This window comes from Gastrolobium bilobum, unplaced genomic scaffold, assembly GCF_033153095.1.
Source record: "Gastrolobium bilobum isolate Gb01-03AN ecotype WA unplaced genomic scaffold, APGP_CSIRO_Gbil_v1 utg35244, whole genome shotgun sequence".
NCBI lineage: Eukaryota > Viridiplantae > Streptophyta > Magnoliopsida > Fabales > Fabaceae > Gastrolobium > Gastrolobium bilobum.
The window spans coordinates 65,585-84,798 of record NW_026897644.1 but is presented as its reverse complement, the minus strand read 5'-3'; positions in this window follow the sequence as shown (position 1 = coordinate 84,798).

The following is a 19,214-nucleotide window of genomic DNA, read 5'->3' as shown; positions in this document are numbered from 1 at the left end:
TCAGGTAGTGCGCGTGCAGCATCAAGTTCATCCCAAGCTCCCCGTAGTTTGGTATAATATTGACTGACCGAAATGCCCTGTTGTCGCAACTGGAAAAGGTTTGCTTTCAGTTGATAAATTTTGGGAGCATTTTGAATGGAGTAGCGTTCCTGTAGATCATCCCAAAGGGCCTTGGCTGTGGGGAAATAATGAATATATGGCTTGAGTAGAGGATCAATAGTGTTGTGTATCCAACTGTTGATCATGGAATTGCAAAGAGTCCAAGCGTGGGTTTCATCAAACGCATCATTGGCAGGTTTGGTGATGGAACCGTCGATGAAGCCAACCTTATTTTTGGAAAGGATAGCAGTTTTAAATGCTTTGGCCCAGACATCATAGTTAGATTCTCCTTTCAACACCATATTTGTAAGGAATAAGCCAGGGCTATCAGATGTGGGCATGAAAAATGGAGAACGAGGATCAGAAGGTTTAAGGTTAGGTTCGATGGCTGTTTCTGATGTGAGGTTTGCATTGGTATTGTCATTGGCAGCGGAAGAATCTGAATCAGCCATGGGAAATTGGATCGTTACTGTTAAACTAATACCATATAGAAAAGTATGAAAGGATTGAATGATATGTGTTGTATTGCTTTGTGGCAGATAGCCAATTATATATACAAATGACGACAAACTGAAACAAACGATAACAAACTATCGTAACAATACTAAACAAACTATCGTAACAATACTATATGGAGAACAAACAAACTATCGTAACAATACTATATGGAGAACAAACAAACTATCTTAACCAAACTATACAGATACAAGATATTAACAAACTCTTCCTAAAGACTTGGTCTTCATTAGTTGAAGAATAAGATCAAAGGTGATCTTATCCTAACAAAATATAATTTTATACGTATTATAAACCAAATTTAAACTTTATTTTTAAAAAAAAAAAAAAAAAAAACTTTATCCAAAATCCATATTACAATAAATATATAGCATCCTTTTACTGCTTTGGCCTACAACTAATCAAGTAATGAAAAGGGACGGAACCAGGAGAGAGGCAATCATGAACAATCGCCCCTCCTTAAACTTTCTTTCTATTATATGTATACAATGATATTTTTTAATAAAATTAGATTGTTAGTGTTAATAGTTAGCCCTCCCACAAAATGCTTATAATAGTTAACTCCTCCCATTAGCTTTAATAACACTTCTAATTTTTATTTTTATTTCGCCCCTTATCATAAAAGATCTTAGGTTCGCCACCGCGTGAAATAGAAGATATTGAAGAGGTATGCATAGAAGAAAAATAATAATGAGAGAAGATATTAAATGAGTTGAAAGATGTTAATTACCATTTAGACCTCGGCAGTTCCACCAATCTCCACATGCTCCAAATTAATCTTTGTAACAAAACTGTGATATAGAATAAGAGTCAATCAGTATCATTATAACATCCCAAAAATATTATATTTTAGGACTAGGTGGGAGTGCTAGTTATAATTTGATGCGTGTGTCTGCCACTTCTACAAGCTAGGGAAACTATTGTGGGGAAAGTGGAAACTTCAAAATTTTATCTAGGGTTACGATCAGATGAGAAATAGCCTACATCCTTAATGTGCAGTTATTCTTCACTATATTATATAAATCGGAAGGTTGCATGTGTTGGGCTTATATTCCTTAAAATGTGATGTCCAATTCAAAGAGAAGAAAAATCCATCTCTGAAAAACTAAACTTGTCTTCCCAAACTTTTCTTATATATAGTGATCATCAGTCATGTTATATTCTGTTTTCTTTGGAATAACCATGTATGATGAATTTATTATTTGACTAAACCCATTGTTGCCTGGTTATATGTGAAGAAGTGTCACTAGGGGTCAATGAACCACCAAACTAATGCATATTTAAGAATGCTTTATGTCCAAAAACTATTTTAAAATTTAGAATAAAAGCTACGATTTCAGCCTTGGCTATCCATATGGGAATGAAGCTCTTATATGCACAAACTAGGCTTCTCCAAGTCAATGTGGGAACATGCTCAATTGCTCACTTATCTAAATTTTGAGACTACATATGCCATTTAGAGTTGGTTTGCTAAATATCATATTTCACCAGAGTTAAAGTGTCCATGGTGATGATGTGTTAATTTAACACCAAGGTTTCTGCGTGTGTGTATATGCCTAATTGAGTGACCTTACCTAAATAATTTTGGAACTCTACTTGAAGTTAGGGGCTATAATTGAAACTTAGCAACCTTTTAATTGCTTGATAGATAACCTTTTAATGTGGAAACCTTGCTTGCATTAGATGTGTAAAAGGAGAATAATTTCGGTGGTCTCGGACCACCATTAACTCAGTAGTCCAGACCAATTAAAATCAGATAATTACTTAGGAGAGAAGAGAAACGGAAAAAAAAATTGTCTAAATATCACCCCCTGAATGAAAGGACCACATGGGACCTGGAATACCAAAAAATTTCCATATAAAAGATGCTAGGTACAGGCTTAAGTAGGATGTGGAATTAGGCCACATAGAGAATCATTGGCAAAATTAGTTTCGGTTAAAAAAAGCATTCAAATAATTTTTTTTGATAGGTATTTGCATACTTCACTGGAAGTATGAGATATTCAAATACTTTTGTCCATTAACATATTTTAGATACTCCTCTAAAAATATTCAATTACTCCACAAATAAGAAAATTTAGATACTCCTCTACAATAATACTACTTAGTTTGAGGCTTATGTAATCTTAGCTGTTATTTAAGATTGATTTAAGAAGGAAGGAGATATGCATTTTGACTATCAAGGTGTAATAATTTAGATGCATAGGGGGCATTACAATTATTTATTGTTTAAGCTTTTACTTCATTATCATTTATTATGTTTTACGAAAATAAATTATACAAATTTATACAAGAATAAGGTTATAATATTATAAACACTAACTTATTATTTGTTTAATATTCAATGTACAAGATTCAATGATGAGCTATAGTAGAATGAGAGCTAAGTCTGTATTACTCGAGGGATACAATATCTCTCGATGTATGCATGCTCAAGAAAGCAGTGATATAGACTAAAGTTCTTGAAGAGTCAATGTAAGTTCAATCGCAAATAAGGCTGCTAATGAGGGATGTGTGTACAGGATATAGTGGCTCTAAAATTTTGCATAACTAATAGCTCATCAAAGTGTAAGATATCATATGCCTTTTCAATTGGAGAAAAGGGATTTATATAGGCGGGAGAATATTCCCTAACGATGACATAGAGAGAAATAAGCCAAAAACTATCATGTGTCAGACGAGGTTTATGAGCTCACATTAGGGGTGGCAAAACGGGTCGGCCCGCCCCGCCCCGCCTCTTGAATTTGGGTTGAAAACCCCAACCCGTCCCGTTTTATGGTGGGTTGGCGGGTCAACCTGCTAAAAAAATAAAAAATAAATTATATTTTATTAATATTATAATATTACTTATTTTCATATCACATTTCCCTTAGTTTTTTTCAATCTTAAGTCTAAATGTATGCTAATATTTAGTCAGATATTCTTTACAAACTTGTTTTTATCTCCGTACATAAATTACTTTTGACATAAATAAAGTTTTTCTTCTATATTTTTTCTAGAGAGTACTAAGATAACAAAAAATTGGATATCACAAAAGTTTAAAAACAAATAAAACACTATCTAATAGTAAAAAAAAAAATATAACTTTGACCCGGCGGGCCAACTCGCCCCGACCCGTCGCCAACCCGTTTTGAGTCACAACCCAACGGGGCGGGTTGAAATATGTAACCCAACCCGCCCCATTTTGGAGGGTTGGCGGGTTGACCCGTCAGGTTCAACACATATTGCCACCTCTAGCTCACATATAGGGTGTCAATAGGTTGGACCTTTAATGGGTCTCAGACGAATAGCCCATAATAATGGGCTTGAGAGGACCACCCTGAATAGGATTCGCCCAACTTGGTATTGTGTGAAGTCATAGTGCCAAGGTGTATAGGAACTTCATCCAGCCATCTGTAGTGTGCACGATCAATCATAAGTCTGTGGCCGATCTTCATGACTTATTGATTTATACGGTGTGTGCAGCTAGATCATCTCCGTTGGAAATTCCATGACACGTTTTACCTCTTCTGACCGATAAGTGAGTTGGTGTTTCGATTAGTTGCTATCAACAAGCTTTTCTCCTATGAAAAGTATAAGTGTACTTTTCTACTTTCTTGTTGTCTTCAAAGTTCAGTTCTATTTTATTTTCTTGTGTAGACTACCCGGTCAGAGGGCATTGGGTAATCAAAGTTGTGTCTTTCCTCTATTGGTATGCAATTATGCTAGTATCCTGAATGCTTACTTTTGATTGGTTTTCTTACTTTGATTACCTCAGGTTTTGGAGTTGGTTAATGTGAAAATTGTGGTGGGCTCACCAGGGAGACAAGATTTTCTTGATTTTCCTCCTTTGATGAAGTCGAGTGTCCATTTCTTTAAGTTGTCTTAACATTCCAGCCATTTGTATTATTCTTAAAGATATCTTGAGACATGTCTTTTGGCCTGTTGTGTTAGGTGTTTAGTGGTTCATAGTGGCCATGTATCATTTCATCACTGGGGAGTACTCCCTATTTTTTGCACCACATTATGAATAGTTTTGGCAGTTACAACTTTTTATTTGATCTTTAAATGTCATGCGAAAATTTCATTTTGCCCTTGTATAAATTTCCATCAATACCGTCGATTTAGTCCATTCATTTGAATTTTTCTCCCATCTGATGATTGTTCTTCCTTCTATTTCCTCCTTCAACAACTTTTCCATAACATGCAAAGCATTTATTCGAAGTCTTCATTTGGTTCATTTCCTCAATTTTGGGTTTCTTGTATCCCTTGCTTGAGAACTTTCAGAGTCTTTTTTCTCTTCTTTCAACTTATTGTAAACTTGTGTTACATATGTCTCTCTGTCTTTGTCATAAGAGTTGCAATAAACTTTGAAACCTTCAAAATTTCCTTGCTCATTCGTCTTCAAGCTTTATTTTCTTTGAGTCTTCCATAAGTTTTTGCATCTTCACACAATTCTGTTTCTTTAGGTATCGTTTGACAAAACTAGCCTTCTGTTTATTTTTCTGAGTTTGTCCAGCTTTTACTTTCATTTTCTAGTGGTGGTTCTGGGTTGAGTCTTGCCATCTGGGTTACGTTTCTTTAGGAGTATGGTTAAAATAAAGGAGTCAGACCTATTTGAGGTTAGCGTTGGGCCTCAGATTCAAGAACTCATTGTTCAACATGACGAAGTTATTGAGAGACTAATGGAGAGGATGCTTTGGCCTCCTCCTCCATATAGTCAAACTGAAGTAATTGAAAACAGCGACCAAGGGGCTTAAGCTAGCTGGTAGGGTTAATGGGGGAAATGTTGTGCCTTCTGCATAGGATAGATCCTACGACAGAATCCCCATGTGGTTTTCTAAGGAAAAGGTTCAAGCTATTATTCCCTTTCAACGCCCATGGGGGACTTCTAGTGGTCGGACATTAATATCCCTCCCTTAGTCCCTTCCTTGCCAAAGAACAACCACCCAAGTGATGGTTATTTATTCCTTCATGGATCTTTTTTAAGGCATATTTATGTTATTCAGTCTTTAAACATTTCAGTAATGGATAGGAGAAACCTCTTCTATACAACTAGTTCTCCATTAGTACAAAACTATCGCTCTTCAGAATGAGCCTTCTTGGGATCATATGACAATTTTCTTTCTTTATAGTACTAAACTATTGAGTTCATCCATGTTATTTCCTCGATTAACTCTTGAGATATTGTCAATACAACATCCAATCCGGGGAGGTTATGCTGCACCACTGACTAGTTAATCTCTGGACTCTTGTTGTTGGCTAGCTTTGTTAGAGTATCTGCTCTTGTAATTTCTATTCACCATATATACTCCACTTCCCTTTTTTGAAGCTATTTAGCAATTCTTCTGTTTTCTCCAAATATTTCGCCATCAAAGGCCCCTTAGCTTGGTCACTTCCATTTATCAAGGAGGTCACCAATTGTGAATCGCTGAAGACCTTAAATTCCTCCACTTCAAGTTCTTTAACTTGCAAAAGTCCAACAATGATAACTTCATACTCTGCTTTATTATTGGTGGTAATGAAATTAAAGGTGAGGGAGTGTTCAACGACTACTTCTTTTAAGTTCTCAGAAAATGTCTTCCCCTAAGCCCTTTGAATTGGACAATCATCCATATACAGCTTCTAGGGCCCTTGATTTTCTTCATTTTGAGGGGCGCAACAAAATCTATTAAGGCTTGCACCTTTATCGTTGTCTTAGGATCATAGTCAATTTGGTACTTTTAAAGCTTAATTTCCTAGACCATCATCTGTTCTACTAGGTTGATCTTGTGGAGAACTTGCCTGATCAGCTGCTTAGCGCGAATGACAGATGATATTGGAAGTATGGTCTTAACGTCCTTGCAAAAAACACATGAGCTAGAGCTACTTTCTCGAGTTATTTATATCTCAGCTCGATGCCTTGTAATACTTTCCTCACAAAGAAAATAGGTATTTAGCCATCCTGTTTAGATTCTCTGATGAGGGCAAAACATACTGCTTCACTACTAACTGCTAGGTATAGATAAAGAGTCTATGCTTTGTTTAGTGGAGTGAAAATGGGCGGAGAAGGTAGAAATTTTTTAAGCTCTTGGAAGGCTGCTTCACATTGCTCTATCCATTCAAAAGCTTTTCATTTCTTTAGTAATTGGAACATTGGAAGGGTTTTGTGTGAAGAATTGGCTAGAAAATGAGGTTGGGCAGCAATCTGGCCTGTCAACTACTGTACCTCCTTTATTTTTTGTGAGCTTCTCATCTCCATGATTGCCCAATTGTTGTCTAGGTTTACTTTAAATCCACGCTCAGTCAACATGAATAAACCTAGGAATTTGTTGGCCATCACTCCAAAAGAGCACTTAGTCGGATTCAAGGGCATTTTTCACTTCCTCAGTTGATCAAAGACCTTTGCCAAGTGCTTCTGATATTCTTATTCATTGTATAATTTTAAGATCATATCGTCTATGTACACTTCAGCGATACGACTAATCTAGCTTCTAAAGACCTTATTCATCAATCGTTGATAAAAGGCCCATACATTCTTTAGGTCGAACGATATCATCGTGTAACAATAGTTGGCATTTTCTGTAATGAAAGTTGTCTTATCTTCATCGTCTTTATACATAGGTATCTGGTTATACCCGAAGTAAGCATCCATGAACGAAATCATCCTAAAACCCGAATCATTATCTACTAGTTGGTCAATGTTGAGTAGGGGATATGAGCCCTTTGGACAAGCCTTATTCAAGTCAGTGTAATCTATACACATTCTTTATCCCTCGCTTGCCTTCTTCACCAAGATCACATTGGCCAATCAGGTGACGTAATCAACTTCGCGAATGAAGCCCGCATCCAATAATATTTTCTCTTCATCATCAATGATTTTATGTTGGTTACGTCATGCTTTCCTTTTCTTTTGAGTGACCGGCTTAGCCTTAGGGGAGATGGAGAGTTTATGGCAGCAGAAGTTGGGGTTTGGGCCTGACATGTCTAAGGGGTCTATGCAAAGAGATATGTATTGTCTTTCAAGTGCCTTATTAACGTATTCTTTAGATTGCGAACTATAATGACCCCGATCTTGGTTGTCTGCTCCTTAATTTCTCCGAGGATGACATATTCTAGCTCACCGCCTGGTGTTGGCCATGAGTGCTCTGTCCGAGGGTCATATTTGGCATTGAATTCCACCATTACGCATTGAAACACTTTCTCCTTTATTTTCTTCAAACCTCATAGTGGAAGATTAAAGACTTGTGTTATAACAACTCTTTGCTAATTGTTGATCTCTTTTTATTTTGGTGATCTTCTAATCATTTTCAACAAATTCCATGGCCAAATGGGGCTGGGAGATGGTTGCTCAAAAATCTGCCAATGTTCTCCTACCCAAGATTATGTTATAAACCGATGGGATGTCTACTACCAATATCTTAACCATTGTAGATTTGGAGGTTAGTTTCTTCCCAAGGGTGAGGAAAAGTTCCATCATGCCCAGCGATTTCTCCCACCCTTTGTTAAATACTAATAACTCTCCCTTCACTGGGACTAGGTCTTTCAAGTATAGATCAAAGGCGTTGAAACATAGAAGAAACATAACATCAGTGGAGCTTCCATGGTCGATGTAGACCCTGCTCACACCATAGTAGGCGATTACAACTTATATAACCAATGGGTTTTCCTAATGTCCCTCTTTTACCCATTTTATGTCATCATTATCCTAAATGATCTAAGGAGTCTTTGGTTTGTTGCAATCCTTATTCTTTGTAATCGTTTTGCTCACAACTATGAGGCACTTCCTTAGGTATCTTTTCCTCACGTGGTACGTGTCTCCACCGCCCTAATAGCCACCAGAAATGGTTTTTGTCATGTCATGACGAATTTCATCTGATTCGCCACTCGCTGGCTCTCCTGGATAGGAGTTGTATTCTTCTTTTCTTTCCTATGTCACGAAGTTGGCTTTGTTTCTTTCTCTTTATTTAACTGTTTTGACTCCTTATTTTTCTTTTTATCTTTGTTAGGGGAGGGAATAATATCCGACCAGTTATATGGTTTGCAGGATTTGTCTTTGTACCTATCATCCCACCGGTCATGATCGTTTCTTTGTACATATTTATTCAAAGTTTGCTTCCTTATTATATGTTCAATTTCATCCCTGAGGTTCCAGCAGTCATTAGTGGTATGCCTATAGCTGTTGTGGAACTTAGAGTATTTGGTGGTGTCTCTCTTGGCCTCAAGTTTCAAGGTTGCTGGTCTCTCTACATTGCAAAATTTAGTGTGCACTGCCTCCTTCAGGATTCTCAACCAGGAGGTGGTGATAGGAATGTACTTTTCTTCGCTCTTGTATCGAGCAACTCGAAACTTCTTGTCTACTTCGTTCCCAAACGTTTACAACTTTTACTAGAATTGTCTTCTCGACCTGATGTTTCTTCTTTCTTGCTCCCTTTGTATTCTTCTATTACCATGAAACCCTGAGCTTAGTGCTTTACATCTTCTATATCGGAGACTTAATGTCGCGCCAGCTTCTAAGCAAATGGATCCTCTCTGAGCCTCGACAGAAGGACATAGACTTGATCCATATCTCTTTGTCAAACCTGTCAAAGTATGAGCATGAGAAATCACTTGCCTATTTTCCTTATCTTCTCAAAGGCATATAATAACTTTGGGGTTAACGGACTTAAAGCAAATTGATTTTAGAATTTGGCGACCAAGTTGTCCCAGGTTACAATTGAGCTAGTGGAGAGGATAGTATATCAATCTAATGCCCTACCTCCCAACAAGGTAGAAAAAGTCCTAGACATGAGGAGTTTGGCTTCTCCATATAGTGTCATAGCCACTTCAAATTTATGAATCCATTCAAAGGGTTCTAAATCTCCTGCACATATGGGGATGTTGGTGGGGCCCTTGAACTTGAGAGGAATGGGAATCAAGTGCAGCATGTCTATTAAAGGCTTGTTTTTCCCAGAGGGTGTAGTATGAGTGTCAAGATTTTCTTATGCTTGTTCATGAGGAATTTTTTGTTTGTTGGATATGGTGAATGTGTTATTGTTGAAACTGCTGGTTGTGGACAGAATATGAGGGGGCATGGTGTGGGCTATGGTCGACCTACTTTTGAGCTTATGCAACAGGGGCAATATAGAAATGTTGAGGTGGGTAGTTTGGGGGAGTCGTAGCTTGTTGGAACATTGGTCCTGTTGTGTCATTCCCGATTAGAGCTTGTTGTATAACCTGCCCTGCAGCTGCATTCCAAGCGACATTATTCCCGAAAAAGGTTGGGCATGAGAAGGCAGTATGATGACTGGAATTTTCTAGGCAAAGTTGGGTGGTGGTGGCGACACTTGATATGGGGTAGGATCAATAGCATGTTAACTTCGTCGGGAGGCCATAATGACTTGGTTGTCGGCCAGCACAACATGACCAACCAGTGTTGGAATTGGTTCCATGCAACCCGTCACATCTTGCTGCACTAGGATGGCATATTTTCCCATTACTAGGACTACTTGTGAGTAAGCAGGATGCATAAAGCCTACGCTTTTAGCTTGGGCTTCTGCCTAAGTGGTGGTTGGTGGACAGCCTAATAAAGATACTGTATTTCCTTTCTCATTTCTTCGATCATAGCCATTATGGCTTGGTCTATGATGGTTGGAAACGCCATAACAGGGTTAGTAACAGCGAAAACAAATTGCAGAGTTGGTTGCAAAATAAAAGATCATCGTCCAGGGGCTTGGACAGAAGGAACAAAGTCCTCATGGAAGGTTTGGACATGACCCTCAGGGGTTACAGCTCTTGGGGGAAGAGTTGTTGTCTAAACCATTATTGTTGGTATAGAAAATGTAGAAATCAATAATGGGGTTGTCGTTCTAGCTTCGCTAGTAAAGAAAATGCAAAAGGCTCTAAACCTTGTGGTTGTGGCTTCGATCACCACAATTGGCTCCAATTAGCTATAGTGGAATGAGAGCTAGGTCTATATCCTTCAAGGGGTATAGTATCTCCATGTATGGGTGCTAAAGAAGGTAGTAGTATAGACTAAAGATGTTAAAGAGTTACCGTAAGTGCAGTCGCAAAGAAGGCTACGTGTGTGTGTGTCAGTGTGTGTGTGTCTTCAATGGGAGAAGATCCTAATGATGCGAGAGAAAAAGAGAGAGAAAATTAAGCCTAGAACTGCTAGCCAAATCCTCATATTTCTAGTGAGGTGTTGCCTCACCATTGTGTATGGACAATGGTGATCTGAACATGGGAGAAGGGGATCACCTAAAGTGAGGTCTATGAACTTACCAATGAAGTTTTAATAGAATGGACCATTAACGGGTCTCAAACAGCCGGTCCATAATAATGAGCTTGTGAAGACCCCGAGAAATGATAAAAAATGATTATTTGAAAGGATGTCCTTTTATAAAAATTTAAAACAGCATTTTTTTATACTTCTTTCTTTTCTATATAAATGCCTTTTTGATGAAGAAAATAACAGCTTTATTAAGGATGGACTTTACGCAAAAGCTCCTTTTTTTTTTAGTTTTATTGACTAAAATAAATCAATTGACTTACGTTTATTTCATACAAATGTGCTATACAACGTCATCTAACTTATTTTAATTTCACGATAATGCTCGTAGAACACTTCGATAAATATAAAACAATGAATTTGAAATAAGTCCTATACATAAAAATAGATGAATTATGTATTTAAAGAATATTTCACCAATCATCAAAAAAGTATGCGTGGATTATGTATGTTCCGCTCTCTCTCTCTCTTTTTAAATTTTGTTTTGTAGAATAATTAATAAAATTAGTGTTTTTTTATTTTTTATTTTATTTTAAAAACCAAAACACAAAACAGAAACAAATAAAATATATTTTATAAATTTGATTCTAAAAGCTAAAAAATAGATATAACTTTTAGGGGATAGGATATTATGACACCCAAGTTATGTTACACTCATGTGACACTCAGTCAATCTCACCGTTAGATCGCTTATATTGATCCAACGGTTATATTTATTTTCATCTTTGTATGGTCATGATTTCCCAAATTTAATATTTTATATTTATTTCTACCTTTGTATGGTTATGATTTCCCATATTTAATGTTATCACTTTAAATTTGGGAAATCATGACCATACAAAGATAGAAATAAATATAACTGTTGGATCAACATAAGCGATCTAACGGTGAGATTGACTGAGTGTCACATGGGTGTAACATAATTTGGGTGTCACAATATCCTATCCCAACTTTTAGAACTATTTTTACAAAACAGATATTATTAAACATATTTTTTTATTCTTCTATTCTGAAAATTAAAAAATTATTTTTGAAAACAGAATTCAAACTTACCCATAATTTTTGTTATTCCATGTCTTTCAACTTAACAATTTAGAGACACCTCTATCAACAACACCATACCATATCTTAGAAACTTGAATCAGTGATATTGAACTATAATATCTCACAATAACCGTTTATATTTGTACTAAATGACTAGGGAGAGAATATAATATAGGACTGTTTCGATTATGAATAATAATAAAAAAATTAACACAAATTTTTACAAATAGTAATATAACATGACATCTGAAGTGAGCACAAGAATATTATTACTTGATGTGTTTTTAAAATATTTCTAACAAAAATGAGACCTGAAGTAAAATTAATGGAAAGAATGTCAAAATTTTCCTCTAACAAGTTTTGCTCCTAATTTCCTTCTTAAACTTTTATACTTTTGCATATAAGTATGTTTTTTCATATAAATCAATTAATGAAAACATGAATAAATTGACTTACAACAATTTTAATATAAGGTATGTTTTATTTAGAGTTAAATATAATTAGTGATAAAGTGAGAGTGAATAGAGTAAGAAAAAATGAAAGAAAATTAATACATATTTTATAATTTAATGACTTGTCAAAATTGCGGAATACTCTTAATCAAAATAATTATATTTTATTTTATATAATAATAACGGATAGGATATTCTAATTCTAACAACCAATTAGTGTTACTACCAATGTTACTACCAATCAATTTCACCGTTAGATTGATTACGTTGATCCAACGATTATATTTATTTTCATTTTGTATGGTTATGATTCACATTATATATGTGGAATCATAACCATACAAAGGTGAAAATAAATATAAAGTATTCAATATAAGGAATCATAATCATACAAAGATGAAAATAAATATAACTATTGGATCAATATTATCGATCTAACGGTAAAATTGATTGATAATAACATTGATAATAACATTAATTAATTGTTACAATATTTATTCCTGATAATAATACTGCGAAAAATATTCAAACCTCTCAATGTGTAAGATGAAAAGAGAGAAACAAAAAGCAACTTCAAATTGGGTGGATCAAGTTGTGACTCGACCTTGATAATCATTGTTAAACAACTGAGCCTGCTTCAGCAGTCAGAAAGACTAATTGGCGTATAGTGAAACAAGTTGTCGTTATTAAACTTAAGTTTGATCTATCTTGTATCCTGTACTAGTGTTTTAATTCTTCTTCAAATGACTAGATTGACTTCTAAAGTCGTCTCAGAAAATTTGAATTTTTTTTCCTCCTTTATTTTTTTCATAACTATTAGATGAGTTGAAGATTTGAAAATAGAGCTTGCACTAAATGATGAAAAGAAGCATCATACCGCAAAGCTCCAATCAGCATTGAGACACTTGAATTTAGCCTAAATGTACAAGCCAAGCAGGTCTAATTAGCCGTTCCACCTGCAAATAAAGTAGAAGAAATAAATAATTTTTTATTATTATTTCAAGCCACTCAATATTGCTGATCACCCAAGGATTTCAATAAATATCTATCTTTAACACCATATCAAATTTTAGAAACTTAAGAAGCTATTTTGAATTTTTTTTTTTGGTAAACGAATATTATTTTTTTTTAAAAAAAACTTTTTGAATACAAATTTGGGTTAAGTGGATGTCTTTTAAAACGACACAAGTTGTGTCCTTTTAGTGACTTACACAAAGTTTGACTGATCAGACTTTGTGTAAATCTAAATTTTTTTTTTTTTTACTTTCAGCGATATGACTGGAGAAATTTTATTTTATTTTTCAGATTTACACAAAGTCTGACAGGTCAGACTTTGTGTAAATCACCTAAAAGGAGCTTGTGTGCTTTTAAAGGATTCTTCTTTTTCTCTACAAATTTTGAAGATTAACTTTTAGAGTAGGAGAACAACAAAACTTATTTAGTTTTAAAAACTAAAAAATAGTTATTTTTTTGGAAATTGTTTTATAAAACAATCCTTTTCAAACAAGTTTTTTTCTTCTAAAAATTAAAAAAATTATTTTTAGAAAATAGAAATCAAACATAGCTTAAATCCGTGTCAAGTGAACTACATTATCTTTAACAACAAATGTTTAAAATTTTAATATTATACGAATAGTAAATTAATAATATATTGCATAACTCTGTATGTCTAATTCAACACATCGCCCTAATTAAAACTAACAATAATACTAATATTATAAATGGATGATAAATTAATTAACGATTAACTCGACATAAGCTTGTTAAAAGTAAGTAATAAAACAAACAAATCTTTTGTCAAAATGTTACAAATATACAATTTTTTCATACATCTTGAAAGATAGCGAAAAATAATAATTGTTGCCATTTAACAATAATAATGTCAATTTTGTTGATACATGATTGTCAAACGAAAAAAAAAATCTTTGTTGATAAACTAACTTTCATATTGATTAAATTAATAAGAACTTTAGTAATTTACCAAACGCCAGAGCTTATTTAAACATCAATATTGTCATTGTATAAAAAAGAAATTCTACTAAAGGAATAGAGCTCATTATTTTCGCATCAAACATTTCTAATGATATAGACGAACATGCATTGTTTAATAATTATCTTGCTTTTAAAGAAGCAAAATATGAGTAAGACAGAAACAAACCTCAACTTCAAATACGGTGGATGAAGTTGTGATTGGTCCATACTTAGACCACTGCGAAGGCAACAAAAATTAACAAACAGAAACTCTGATGAATGCAAAAGAAGAAGTGAGTTTTGTAAATGCTATAGAATCCTTCCAATAAGCCACAATCACTTCAAAGTATTGAGATCGCTTTGAAAATGAAGTTGCAGAAATTAGTTTTGGCACATAGAGATTGGTGCAGCACAAATTCAGAGATAAGAGGAATCCTAATTTTATGAGCTTATGCTTTGATGTAGTGCCCAAATAATAGAGGCATTTGTCTAATTCATTAATTAGTTCCTCTGTTCATATTCACGTGCTACAATCCGGCTATAACGGCCAAATGCGTTGAAATCTACTTTTATAATTATTGTTGTTGATGTCATACAACCCGAGATATTAAACAATTGACTTTGCTTTAGCTATCAGAAAAACTGTTTGGCGTATAGTGAAACAAGCTGCCATTAATAAACTTAAGTTTGATCTATCTTGTATACATTATTAGTTATTTAATTCTTCTTCACATGACTAGCTCAAAAGACTTCTGAAGTCGTCTTAGAAAACTTCACTAGATGAGCTTATATTATTTGTCTATTTTTATATTTTTCATAACTATTACATGATCAGTTGAAGTTTTGAAAATAAAGCCTGAGCTACAAGATGAAAAGAAATCATCATGTACATGATCAGTTTAATTAGTGTTCTTGAGTTTGAGTTCATGCGAACGCAATTATATTAAAATTTAATAAAAAAAGCTTTACTACCCATACGATCTTATGTGGCTCAAATCGAACTAGTCAAATAATTAATAATATAAAAAAAATGAAAAGAAGCGTTAAACCGCAAATTTCAAATCCGCACTTATACATTTGACTTTAGCTGTTCAACTAGCCAGCCACTTGCAAACAATCTAGGACATGTTTGGTACATAGTATAGGATAAGGTCTGATAGTATAAGACCTGAGGGCATGTTTGGTACATAATATAAGATAAGACGTGATAGTATAAGACCTGATTGAATTTTAATACTATCTAGCGTTTGACACGGTATTGTGTAAAATAATATATTGTACAAGATAATATCATCTAATATTTGGTAACGCACTGTATAATACTATATATGATAAAAATAAATATTTTTAATAAAAACATCCTTTAATAAAGAATTTATATAATTCTTCAAAAAATGTCATATGATATTAATTTTTATAAAAATTTATTGATCAGTGTGTCCAAAATATAAATTAATTTTTATAAAAATAAAAATATTCAATATTTTAAAAATTAATATATTAAAAAAATAATTTTTATTTTAATAGATTAATATTAAAATAATATATTAACTTCTGAGAATTACATTGGTCAACAATGTTAATACATCAATTTCTTATCAGGCCTTATCCCTCGCCCTTAGGCCGAATTAAGTTATACATCGTTTTGATGTATTAAGGGATTATGTTGTATAAGCTTATAATATATGATGATCACGCCAAACAACTGAAAATGTCATAACGTATAATATAAGCTTATACTATCATGTCTTATACATCACACCAAACAGGCCTTAGTTATCAACTATGTCACGATAGAATGTAGAAAAATGAACTAAGTCAATTAAAAGTTAAAATGTTAAATTGAATAATTAAAAATAAAAGCTGGGGAAATCAAGAATTAACCACATTCGTTCACTATTTACTTTCACATCAGCAATTTCTCTCTTTTCTTTTACTGTTATTTATTACCTCACCGTAATTTTTACAAATCATTATCAACCACTTCAATTAACCCTTTTTCGTTTTATCCATCCAAATAACTGAAATAAGCTATATCAGGTGAATTAGTGTGTGAGACATCAAATCTCGTGGACCTCCTTATCAGCCGGTGCGTGCTGTTGCTGTTGATTAGCATTTTGAGCTTGATTCTTATTTTGTTCTCGATTCGCCCTCTTCTCTTGGATAAAGGCTTGCATCATCTTGGTCATATCAGTTAAGGTAGCTATTATCTACCATGATTCTGCAAAATATTATATACTAGACGAGTTGACTCACACTTAGCTCTTGCATTTAATAACAACTCTACAATATACAAATAATACCCTAGAAAAACTACTTTAATACCATAAAGTGCGGAACAGTGACCTACTTGACACTTTTTCAAAAAAAAAAAAAATTACTCAACTGTCACGCGAACATTAAATTTTTTTAAAATGTCACGCTTACAAGTTTGCTAGCAGATAACGAATTTAGTTTGCTGACGTGACCACCTAGTTCGCTATTACTAATAGCGAACTAGATGATTAAAATATACTTTAAGCAAAAATAAGACACGTATCAGGCTCTTCCAAGTTCACTATACATATTAGCGAACTAGGTGTAATAAAAACACTTGTATTTCCCACACTCTATTCTTTTATTGGTAACAGTAATTTTTTTAAGAGACGTTGTTTCCTTAGCCTTTCTCTCTCTTATTTTTCAAAAGTCCAGTATTTACCCACTCACGGGAACTGTTCACTTGCTTTTCAAAAAATTGAATTTTTTGTCTCTCGTTTTTGCATCACAGCTTCTTCTTTTTTTCCGTAGTTTCATCTATGTGAATGTGGTTTTCATGTGGTGTGGTCAATTTTTTAATTTATTTTGAAACTGAATGATGCTACGTTCTTGTTGAGGTAAGAGTGGGACTTTGAAGCTGGGAATTTTTTTAGAGAACGGATGATAAACTTCAAAGCAAGAGAGAGAAAGGATAAGGAAATAACGCATGTTGCTGAAATTAAAAAATTATTGTTACCAATGAATAGACCACAAAGAAAGAAGGGACATGCGTGGAAAATATAAAAGCTTTTATTACACCTAATTCGCTGGTATGTACAGCGAACTTGGAAGAGACCGGCACATGTCTTATTTTTGCTCAGAATATATTTTGACCACCTAGTTCGCTATTGGTAACAGCAAACTAGGTGGTCATATCAGCAAACCAAGTTCACTATCTACTGTAGCGAACTTGTACGCGTGACACTTTGAAAAATTTTATTATTCACATAACAGTTAGGTAATTATTTTTTTAAAATGTGACAAATGAGTCAATGTTCCATAAAGTGCAACGTCCTGGGTTCACTTGGTTCATTACTCCGTATCATATCTTAACAGTGACAAGTAAAAATAAACATAAACGTACACAACAAAAATAAATTTTAACGTTGAACTATTCTCCAAGATAGCTAATCTATCAAAGAAGACTCACCTAAGTCTTGTGCTACAATTAATCTTCGTTTAGCCTAAAAACATACATAGTTAAATGCTTAGTCATCAACCAACAACATCACAAGCAATACACGATTTTAATTGTCGAAGACAAATAGAATATATGTAAATTCTGCCAAGTGATATAAATAAAAATTGGGAATGCTTCGAGGCTCCAAAAATCTTGAAATATAGATCCATAAAACTAGACATATAGAGCTTTAAAGTGACACCTTAATTACTAGATTTGTGAGAAATGAGGGAGTTGTGAATTTTTCCAACACACTCTTTAAATCTGAAGATGAACAAAATATTCACTTCTGAGAACTTGGACTCAACCCAAAACTGGAAACATCCCATTAGTCCAAAAATTCTATATAAGATTCTAGATTATTAAACCAGACGTTCCAAGCTTTAAAAAGACATCTAGTTCATCAAATTTTGTTAGGTATGAAGGAGTTTAAGGACTCAACTATAGTCATACAAGTAATCGGTAAGGTATAAGTGAAACTTAACAATTGTTTCTAGGAAATAATATCCTCAGCCATAACCTTCGAATAACTCATAATTTTAAAGTGATTATGTGTTAGTATTAGTATGTGTCCTAGAGATAATTTGAGAGTCAGGTGACATTGATTGTACTATAGAGCATATTATGATTACGATTTATATAAGCGTGCTTTATATATTTCATATTGCGTGTCTCTTGTCATAATATGTGTTAATAGATAAAGTTTCTTGGGATAGTATAAGTGTGCCTTAAGGATCTATGATGAGATCATGATCATGAGGACTCTAGCTCTCTACATGACTAAGTCCTAAAATTGTTCATTGTCTAAAGTCAGAATGAAAGGTGTTGGTCATCTGAGTTAGACTAGTACAAAAATAGGTTACTTATATGGAAATGTAAGGTATAGACCTCATGAGTGCAGTCATTGAGATGCCTTAACCTATGTCATGGGTGGATTCGTAGTAGACCGAGTCATACCTGACTGTTCGCGGAGAGACTCTTCAAGGAAACTTATAAAAGTATCATTGGATAAGTAACTTCTTTCTTCACTTAGTTGTGTGGATAATCCTTAGACTTAAGGTTGTTATTGTGCTCTGTGTTTGAAGGTCATACTTTGTGGTACAATTCTATCTGCTTGAAAGATGGGGTATCATTAGATGCGTAATGTCTCTCTTTGTTTAGTTGTGCAGATAATCCTTAGACTTAAGGTTGTTATCGTGCTAAATGTTTGAACGCCATCCTTTAGGGTACAACTCTATCCGAGTATGATTGGAGGGCACAAGTGTAGATGAAAAGGCGGGAAGAATTCATCATCCCCAATAAGGGATTCATTATCCATAAGATCAATTGGCGTTGGATGACTTCAATAGAACTCAGGAATCTGTACACGGTAAGAAATCATTAAAGAGTTCATGATCTTTCTTAGAGTTTATGGGGGGATTCCTTCTCC